This window comes from Schistocerca gregaria, unplaced genomic scaffold (genome assembly GCF_023897955.1).
Source record: "Schistocerca gregaria isolate iqSchGreg1 unplaced genomic scaffold, iqSchGreg1.2 ptg000480l, whole genome shotgun sequence".
Taxonomy (NCBI): Eukaryota; Metazoa; Arthropoda; class Insecta; order Orthoptera; family Acrididae; genus Schistocerca; species Schistocerca gregaria.
In genome coordinates, this window is record NW_026061890.1 from 951,661 (window position 1) to 962,234 (window position 10,574).

The following is a 10,574-nucleotide window of genomic DNA, read 5'->3' on the forward strand; positions in this document are numbered from 1 at the left end:
CTCTTATAGTCCACAGATTACAGAATGCCTCCAGATGTGCATCAGAAACTACTACTGGTCTTCCAGGGAACGATCAAAGCGTAGAATGTTTCAGACATTACTCCCATTGAGGAAAGTGCGCATATTAATTGTTGTATTCAATCCCGATGCAATTTCTGTGTTTCATCAACACTCAGTTAGTCCACAGATTTCAGAATGCCTCCAGATGTGCATCAGAAACTACGACTGGTCTTCCAGGGAACGATCAATGCGTAGACTGTTTGAGAGATTACTCCCATGGAGGAAAGTGTGCACGGTGACTGCTGTATTCAATCCCGATGCTATTTCTGTGTTTCATCAACAGTCTGATAGTCCGCAGATTACAGAATGCCTCCAGATGTGCATCGGAAACTACTACTGGACTTCCAGGGAACGAACAAAGCGTAGACTGTTTTTGACATTACCCCATGGAGGAAAGTGCCATGGTGACTGTTGCATTCAATCCCGATGCAATTTGTGTGTTTCATCAACACTCTGATACTCCACAGATTACAGAATGCCTCCAGATGTGCATCGGAAACTACTACTGTTCTTCCAGGGAACGATCAAAGCGTAGGCTGTTTGAGGCATTACTCTTATGGAGGAAAGTGCGCATGGTGACTGTTGTATTCAATCCCGATGCAATTTTAGTGTTTCATCAACACTCTGATAGTCCACAGATTACAGAATGCCTCCACATATGCATCGGAAACTACTACTGGTCTTCCAGGGAATGATCAAAGCGTAGACTGTTAGAGACTTCAATCTCATGGAGGATAGTGCTCATTGTGCCTGTTGTATTCAATCCCGATGCAATTTCTGTGATTCATCAACACTCTGATAGTCCACAGATTACAGAATGCCTCCAGATGTGCATCGGTAACTATTACTGTTCTTCCAGGAAACGATCAAAGTGTAGACTGTTGTGACATTACCCCCATGGAGGAAAGTGCCATGGTGACTGTTGTATTCATCCCGATGCAATTTTTGTGTTTCATCAACACTCTGATACTCCACAGATTACAGAATGCCTCCAGATGTGCATCGGAAACTACTACTGGTCTTCCAGGGAACGATCAAAGCGTAGGCTGTTTGAGACATTACTCCCATGGAGGAAGGTGCGCATGGTGACTGTTGTATTCAATCCCGATGCAATTTCTGTATTTCATCAACACTCTGATACTCCACAGATTACAGAATGCCTCCAGATGTGCATCGGAAACTACTACTGGACTTCCAGGGAACGATCAAAGCGTAGACTGTTTGAGACACTACTCCCATGGAGGAAAGTGTGCACGGTGACTGTTGTATTCAATCCCGATGCAATTTCTGTGTTTCATCAACAGTCTGATAGTCCACAGATTACGGAATGCCTCCAGATGTGCATCGGAAACTACTCCTGGACTTCCAGTTAACGATTAAAGCGTAGACTGTTTGAGACACTACTCTTATGGAGGAAAGTGCGCATGGTGACTGTTGTATTTAATCCCGTTGCAATTTTAGTGTTTCATCAACACTCTGATAATCCACAGATTACAGAATGCCTCCTGATGTGCATCGGAAACTACTACTGGTCTTCCTGAGAACGATCAAAGCGTAGACTGTTTGAGACTTTACTCCCATGGAGGAAAGTGCGCATGGTGACTGTTGTATTCAATACCGATGCAATTTCTATGTTTCATCAACACTCAGATAGTCCACAGATTACAGAATGCCTCCAGATATGCATCGGAAACTACGACTGGTCTTCCAGGGAATGTTCAAAGGGTAGACTGTTAGAGACTTTAATCTCATGGAGGAAAGTGCGCATGGTGCCTGTTGTATTCAATCCCGATGCTATTTCTGTGATTCATCAACACTCTGATAGTCCACATATTACAGAATGCCTCCAGATGTTTATCGGTAACTATTACTGTTCTTCCATGAAACGATCAAAGCGTAGACTGTAACATTACCCCGATGGAAGAAAGTGCCATGATGACTGTTGTATTCAATCCCGATGCAATTTGTGTGTTTCATCAACACTCTGATACTCCACAGATTACAGAATGCCTCCTGATGTGCATCGGAAACTACTACTGGTCTTCCAGGGAACGATCAAAGCGTAGGCTGTTTGAGACATTACTCCCGTGGAGGAAGGTGCGCATGGTGAATGTTGTATTCAATCCCGATGCAATTTCTGTGTTTCATCAACACTCTGATACTCCACAGATTACAGAATGCCTCCAGATGTGCATCGGAAACTACTACTGGTCTTCCAGGGAACGATCAAAGCGTAGACTGTTTGAGACACTACTCTTATGGAGGAAAGTGCGCATGGTGACTGTTGTATTCAATCCCGATGCAATTTTAGTGTTTCATCAACACTCTGATAGTCCACAGATTACAGAATGCCTCCACATATGCATCGGAAACTACTACTGGTCTTCCAGGGAATGATCAAAGCGTAGACTGTTAGAGACTTTAATCTCATGGAGGATAGTGCTCATTGTGCCTGTTGTATTCAATCCCGATGCAATTTCTGTGATTCATCAACACTCTGATAGTCCACAGATTACAGAATGCCTCCAGATGTGCATCGGTAACTATTACTGTTCTTCCAGGAAACGATCAAAGCGTAGACTGTTGTGACATTACCCCCATGGAGGAAAGTGCCATGGTGACTGTTGTATTCAATCCCGATGCAATTTCTGTATTTCATCAACACTCTCATACTCCACAGCTTACAGAATGCCTCCAGATGTGCATCGGAAACTACTACTGCTCTTCCAGGGAACGATCAAAGCGTAGACTGTTGGAGACATTACTCCCATGGAGGAAAGTGCGCATGGTGACTGTTGTATTCGATCCCGATGCAATTTCTGTGTTTCATCAACAGTCTGATAGTCCACAGGTTACAGAATGCCTCCAGATGTGCATCGGAAACTACTACTGGACTTCCAGGGAACGATCAAAGCGTAGACTGTTTGAGACACTACTCCCATGGAGGAAAGTGTGCACGGTGACTGTTTTATTCAATCCCGATGCAATTTCTGTGTTTCATCAACAGTCTGATAGTCCACAGATTACGGAAAGCCTCCAGATGTGCATCGGAAACTACTCCTGGACTTCCAGGGAACGATTGAAGCGTAGACTGTTTGAGACACTACTCTTATGGAGGAAAGTGCGCATGGTGACTGTTGTATTTAATCCCGTTGCAATTTTAGTGTTCCGTCAACACTCTGATAATCCACAGATTACAGAATGCCTCCTGATGTGCATCGGAAACTACTACTGGTCTTCCTGAGAACGATCAAAGCGTAGACTGTTTGAGACTTTACTCCCATGGAGGAAAGTGCGCATGGTGACTGTTGTATTCAATCCCGAGGCAATTTCTGTGTTTCAATCCACACTTTGAAGGTCCACAGATTACAGAAGGAATCCAGATGTGCATCGGAAACTACTACTGGTCTTCCAGGGAACGATCAAAGCGTAAACTGTTTGAGAGATTACCCCCATGGAGGAAAGTGTGCACGGTGACTGTTGTATTCAATCCCGATGCAATTTCTGGGTTTCATCAACAGTCTGATAGTCCACTGATTACAGAATGCCTCCAGATCTGCAACGAAAACTACTACTGGACTTCTAGGGAACGAACAAAGCGTAGACTGTTTCAGACATTACTCCCATGGAGGAAAGTGCGCATGGTGACTGTTGTATTCAATCCCGATGCAATATCTGTGTTTCATCAATACTCTGATTGTCCACAGATTATGGAATGCAACCAGATGTGCATCGGAAACTAACACTGGTCATAAAGGGAACGATCAAAGCGTAGACCGTTTGAGACATTACTAACATGGAGGAAAGTGCGGATGGTGACTGTTGTATTCAATACCGATGCAATTTCTATGTTTCATCAACACTCAGATAGTCCACAGATTACAGAATGCCTCCAGATATGCATCGGAAACTACGACTGGTCCTCCAGGGAATGTTCAAAGGGTAGACTGTTAGAGACTTTAATCTCATGGAGGAAAGTGCGCATGGTGCCTGTTGTATTCAATCCCAATGCTATTTCTGTGTTTCATCAACTCTCTGTTAGTCCACAGATTACAGAATGATTCCAGATGTGCATCGGAAACTACTACTGGTCTTCCAGGGAACGATCAAAGCGTAGACTGTTTGAGACATTACTCCCATGGAGGAAAGTGCGCATGGTGACTGTTGTATTCAATCCCGAGGCAATTTCTGTGTTTCAATCCACACTTTGAAGGACCACAGATTACAGAATGAATCCAGATGTGCATCGGAAACTACTACTGGTCTTCCAGGGAATAATCAAAGGGTAGACTGTTTGAGAATTACTCCCATGGAGGAAAGTGCGCATGGTGACTGTTGTGTTCAATCCCGATGCAATTTCTGTGTTTCATCAACACTCTGATACTCCACAGATTACAATATGCCTCCAGATGTGCATCAGAAACTACTACTGGTCTTCCAGGGAACGATCAAAGCGTAGACTGTTTGAGAATTACTCCCATGGAGGAAAGTGCGCATGGTGACTGTTGTATTCAATCACGATGCAATTTCTGTGTTTCATCAACACTCTTATAGTCCACAGATTACAGAATGCCTCCAGATGTGCATCGGAAACTATTACTGGTCTTCCAGGGAACGATCAAAGCGTAGAATGTTACAGACATTTCTCCCATTGAGGAAAGTGCGCATATTAATTGTTGTATTCAATCCCGATGCAATTTCTGTGTTTCATCAACACTCAGTTAGTCCACAGATTTCAGAATGCCTCCAGATGTGCATCAGAAACTACGACTGGTCTTCCAGGGAACGATCAATGCGTAGACTGTTTGAGAGATTACTCCCATGGAGGAAAGTGTGCACGGTGACTGCTGTATTCAATCCCGATGCTATTTCTGTGTTTCATCAACAGTCTGATAGTCCACAGATTACAGAATGCCTCCAGATGTGCATCGGAAACTACTACTGGACTTCCAGGGAACGAACAAAGCGTAGACTGTTTTTGACATTACCCCATGGAGGAAAGTGCCATGGTGACTGTTGCATTCAATCCCGATGCAATTTGTGTGTTTCATCAACACTCTGATACTCCACAGATTACAGAATGCCTCCAGATGTGCATCGGAAACTACTACTGTTCTTCCAGGGAACGATCAAAGCGTAGGCTGTTTGAGGCATTACTCTTATGGAGGAAAGTGCGCATGGTGACTGTTGTATTCAATCCCGATGCAATTTTAGTGTTTCATCAACACTCTGATAGTCCACAGATTACAGAATGCCTCCACATATGCATCGGAAACTACTACTGGTCTTCCAGGGAATGATCAAAGCGTAGACTGTTAGAGACTTCAATCTCATGGAGGATAGTGCTCATTGTGCCTGTTGTATTCAATCCCGATGCAATTTCTGTGATTCATCAACACTCTGATAGTCCACAGATTACAGAATGCCTCCAGATGTGCATCGGTAACTATTACTGTTCTTCCAGGAAACGATCAAAGCGTAGACTGTTGTGACATTACCCCCATGGAGGAAAGTGCCATGGTGACTGTTGTATTCAATCCCGATGCAATTTTTGTGTTTCATCAAAACTCTGATACTCCACAGATTACAGAATGCCTCCAGATGTGCATCGGAAACTACTACTGGTCTTCCAGGGAACGATCAAAGCGTAGGCTGTTTGAGACATTACTCCCATGGAGGAAGGTGCGCATGGTGACTGTTGTATTCAATCCCGATGCAATTTCTGTATTTCATCAACACTCTGATACTCCACAGATTACAGAATGCCTCCAGATGTGCATCGGAAACTACTACTGGACTTCCAGGGAACGATCAAAGCGTAGACTGTTTGAGACACTACTCCCATGGAGGAAAGTGTGCACGGTGACTGTTTTATTCAATCCCGATGCAATTTCTGTGTTTCATCAACAGTCTGATAGTCCACAGATTACGGAAAGCCTCCAGATGTGCATCGGAAACTACTCCTCGACTTCCAGGGAACGATTAAAGCGTAGACTGTTTGAGACACTACTCTTATGGAGGAAAGTGCGCATGGTGTCTGTTGTATTTAATCCCGTTGCAATTTTAGTGTTTCATCAACACTCTGATAATCCACAGATTACAGAATGCCTCCTGATGTGCATCGGAAACTACTACTGGTCTTCCTGAGAACGATCAAAGCGTAGACTGTTTGAGACTTTACTCCCATGGAGGAAAGTGCGCATGGTGACTGTTGTATTCAATCCCGAGGCAATTTCTGTGTTTCAATCCACACTTTGAAGGTCCACAGATTACAGAAGGAATCCAGATGTGCATCGGAAACTACTACTGGTCTTCCAGGGAACGATCAAAGCGTAAACTGTTTGAGAGATTACCCCCATGGAGGAAAGTGTGCACGGTGACTGTTGTATTCAATCCCGATGCAATTTCTGGGTTTCATCAACAGTCTGATAGTCCACTGATTACAGAATGCCTCCAGATCTGCAACGGAAACTACTACTGGACTTCTAGGGAACGAACAAAGCGTAGACTGTTTCAGACATTACTCCCATGGAGGAAAGTGCGCATGGTGACTGTTGTATTCAATCCCGATGCAATATCTGTGTTTCATCAATACTCTGATTGTCCACAGATTATGGAATGCAACCAGATGTGCATCGGAAACTAACACTGGTCATAAAGGGAACGATCAAAGCGTAGACCGTTTGAGACATTACTAACATGGAGGAAAGTGCGGATGGTGACTGTTGTATTCAATACCGATGCAATTTCTATGTTTCATCAACACTCAGATAGTCCACAGATTACAGAATGCCTCCAGATATGCATCGGAAACTACGACTGGTCCTCCAGGGAATGTTCAAAGGGTAGACTGTTAGAGACTTTAATCTCATGGAGGAAAGTGCGCATGGTGCCTGTTGTATTCAATCCCGATGCTATTTCAGTGATTCATCAACACTCTGATAGTCCACATATTACAGAATGCCTCCAGATGTTTATCGGTAACTATTACTGTTCTTCCATGAAACGATCAAAGCGTAGACTGTAACATTACCCCCATGGAAGAAAGTGCCATGATGACTGTTGTATTCAATCCCGATGCAATTTGTGTGTTTCATCAACACTCTGATACTCCACAGATTACAGAATGCCTCTTGATGTGCATCGGAAACTACTACTGGTCTTCCAGGGAACGATCAAAGCGTAGGCTGTTTGAGACATTACTCCCGTGGAGGAAGGTGCGCATGGTGAATGTTGTATTCAATCCCGATGCAATTTCTGTGTTTCATCAACACTCTGATACTCCACAGATTACAGAATGCCTCCAGATGTGCATCGGAAACTACTACTGGTCTTCCAGGGAACGATCAAAGCGTAGACTGTTTGAGACACTACTCTTATGGAGGAAAGTGCGCATGGTGACTGTTGTATTCAATCCCTATGCAATTTTAGTTTTTCATCAACACTCAGATAGTCCACAGATTACAGAATGCCTCCAGATATGCATCGGAAACTACTACTGGTCTTCCAGGGAACGATCAAAGCGTAGACTGTTTGAGACACTAATCTTATGGAGGAAAGAGCGCATGGTGACTGTTGTATTCAATCCCGATGCAATTTTAGTGTTTCATCAACACTCAGATAGTCCACAGATTACAAAATGCCTCCAGATATGCATCGGAAACTACTACTGGTCTTTCGGGGGATGATCAAAGCGTAGACAGTTAGAGACTTTAATCTCATGGAGGAAAGTGCGCATGGTGACTGTTGTATTCAATCCCGATGCTGTGTCTGTGATTCATCAACACTCTGATAGTCCACAGATTACAGAATGCCTCCAGATGTGGATCGGTAACTATTACTGTTCTTCCAGGAAACAATCAAAGCGTAGACTGTTTGTGACAGTACCCCAATGGAGGAAAGTGCCATGGAGACTGTTGCATTCAATGCCGATGCAATTTGGGTGTTTCATCAACACTCTGATACTCCACAGATTACAGAATGCCTCCAGATGTGCATCGGAAACTACTACTGGTCTTCCAGGGAACGATCAAAATGTAGACTGTTAGAGACATTACTCTTCATGGAGGAAAGTGCGCATGGTGACTTTTGTATTCAATCCCGATGCAATTTTAGTGTTTCATCAACACTCTGATAGTCCACAGATTATAGAATGCAACCAGATGTGCATCGAAAACTAACACTGGTCTTACAGGGAACGATCAAAGCGTAGACCGTTTGAGACGTTACTAACATGGAGGAAAGTGCGGATGGTGACTGTTGTATTCAATAACGATGCAATTTCTATGTTTCATCAACACTCAGATAGTCCACAGATTACAGAATGCCTCCAGATGTTTATCGGTAACTATTACTGTTCTTCCATGAAACGATCAAAGCGTAGACTGTGATATAACCCCCATGGAGGAAAGTGCCATGGTGACTGTTGTATTCAATCCCGATGCAATTTGTGTGTTTCATCAACACTCTGATACTCCACAGATTACAGAATGCCTCCAGATGTGCATCGGAAACTACTACTGGACTTCTAGGGAACGAACAAAACGTAGACTATTTCAGACATTACTCCCGTGGAGGAAGGTGCGCATGGTGACTGTTGTATTCAATCCCGATGCAATTTCAGTGTTTCATCAACACTCTGATACTCCACATATTACAGAATGCCTCCAAATGTGCATCGGAAACTACTACTGGTCTTCTAGGGAACGATCAAAGCGTAGACTGTTTGAGACATTACTCCTATGGAGGAAAGTACGCATGGTGACTGTTGTATTCAATCCCGATGCAATTTCTGTGTTTCATCAACAGTCTGATAGTCCACAGGTTATAGAATGCCTCCAGATGTGCATCGGAAACTACTACTGGTCTTCCAGGGAACGATCAAAGCGTAGACTGTTTGAGACACTACTCTTATGGAGGAAAGTGCGCATGGTGACTGTTGTATTCAATCCCGATGCAATTTTAGTGTTTCATCAACACTCAGATAGTCCACAGATTACAGAATGCCTCCAGATATACATCGGAAACTACTACTGGTCTTCAAGGGAATGATCAAATCGTAGACTGTTAGAGACTTTAATCTCATGGAGGAAAGTGCGCATGGTGCCTGTTGTATTCAATCCCGATGCTATATCTGTGATTCATCAACACTCTGATAGTCCACAGATTACAGCATGCCTCCAGATGTGCATCGGTAACTATTACTGTTCTTCCAGGAAACGATCAAAGTGTAGACTGTTTCTGACATTAGCCCTATGGAGGAAAGTGCCATGGTGACTGTTGCATTCAATCCCGATGCAATTTGTGTGTTTCATCAACACTCTGATACTCCACAGATTACAGAACGCCTCCAGATGTGCATTGGAAACTACTACTGGTCTTCCAGGGAACGATCAAAGCGTAGGCTGTTTGAGACATTACTCCCGTGGAGGAAGGTGCGCATGTTGACTGTTGTATTCAATCCCGATGCAATTTCTGTGTTTCATCAACAGTCTGATAGTCCACAGGTTACAGAATGCCTATAGATGTGCATCGGAAACTACTACTGGACTTCCAGGGAACGATCAAATTGTAGACTGTTTGAGACACTACTCTTATGGAGGAAAGTGCGCATGGTGACTGTTGTATTCAATCCCGATGCAATTTCTGTGTTTCATCAACACTCTGATACTCCACAGATTACAGAATGCCTCCAGATGTGCATCGGAAACTACTACTGGTCTTCCAGGGAACGATCAAAGCGTAGACTGTTTGAAACATTACTCCCATGGAGGAAAGTACGCATGGTGACTGTTGTATTCAATCCCGATGCAATTTCTAAGTTTCATTAACAGTCTGATAGTCCACAGGTTACATAATGCCTCCAGATGTGCATCGGAAACTACTATTGGACTTCCAGGGAACGATCAAAGCGTAGACTGTTTGAGACACTACTCTTATGGAGGAAAGTGCGCATGGTGGCTGTTGTATTCAATCTCGCTGCAATTTCTGTGTTTCATCAACACTCTGATAGTCCACAGATTACAGAATGCCTCCAGATGTGCATCGGAAACTACTGCTGGTCTTCCAGGGAACGATCAAAGCGTAGACTGTTTGGGACATTACTCCCATGGAGGAAAGTGCGCATGGTGACTGTTGTATTCAATCCCGAGGCAATTTCTGTGTTTCAATCCACACTTTGAAGGTCCACAGATTACAGAAGGAATGCAGATGTGCATCGGAAACTACTACTGGTCTGCCAGGGAACGATCAAAGTGTAGACTGTTTGAGACATTACTCCCATGGAGGAATGTACGCATGGTGACTGTTGTATTCAATCCCGATGCAATTTCTAAGTTTCATTAACAGTCTGATAGTCCACAGGTTACATAATGCCTCCAGATGTGCATCGGAAAGTACTATTGGACTTCCAGGGAACGATCAAAGCGTAGACTGTTTGAGACACTACTCTTATGGAGGAAAGTGCGCATGGTGACTGTTGTGTTCAATCCCGATGCAATTTCTGTGTTTCATCA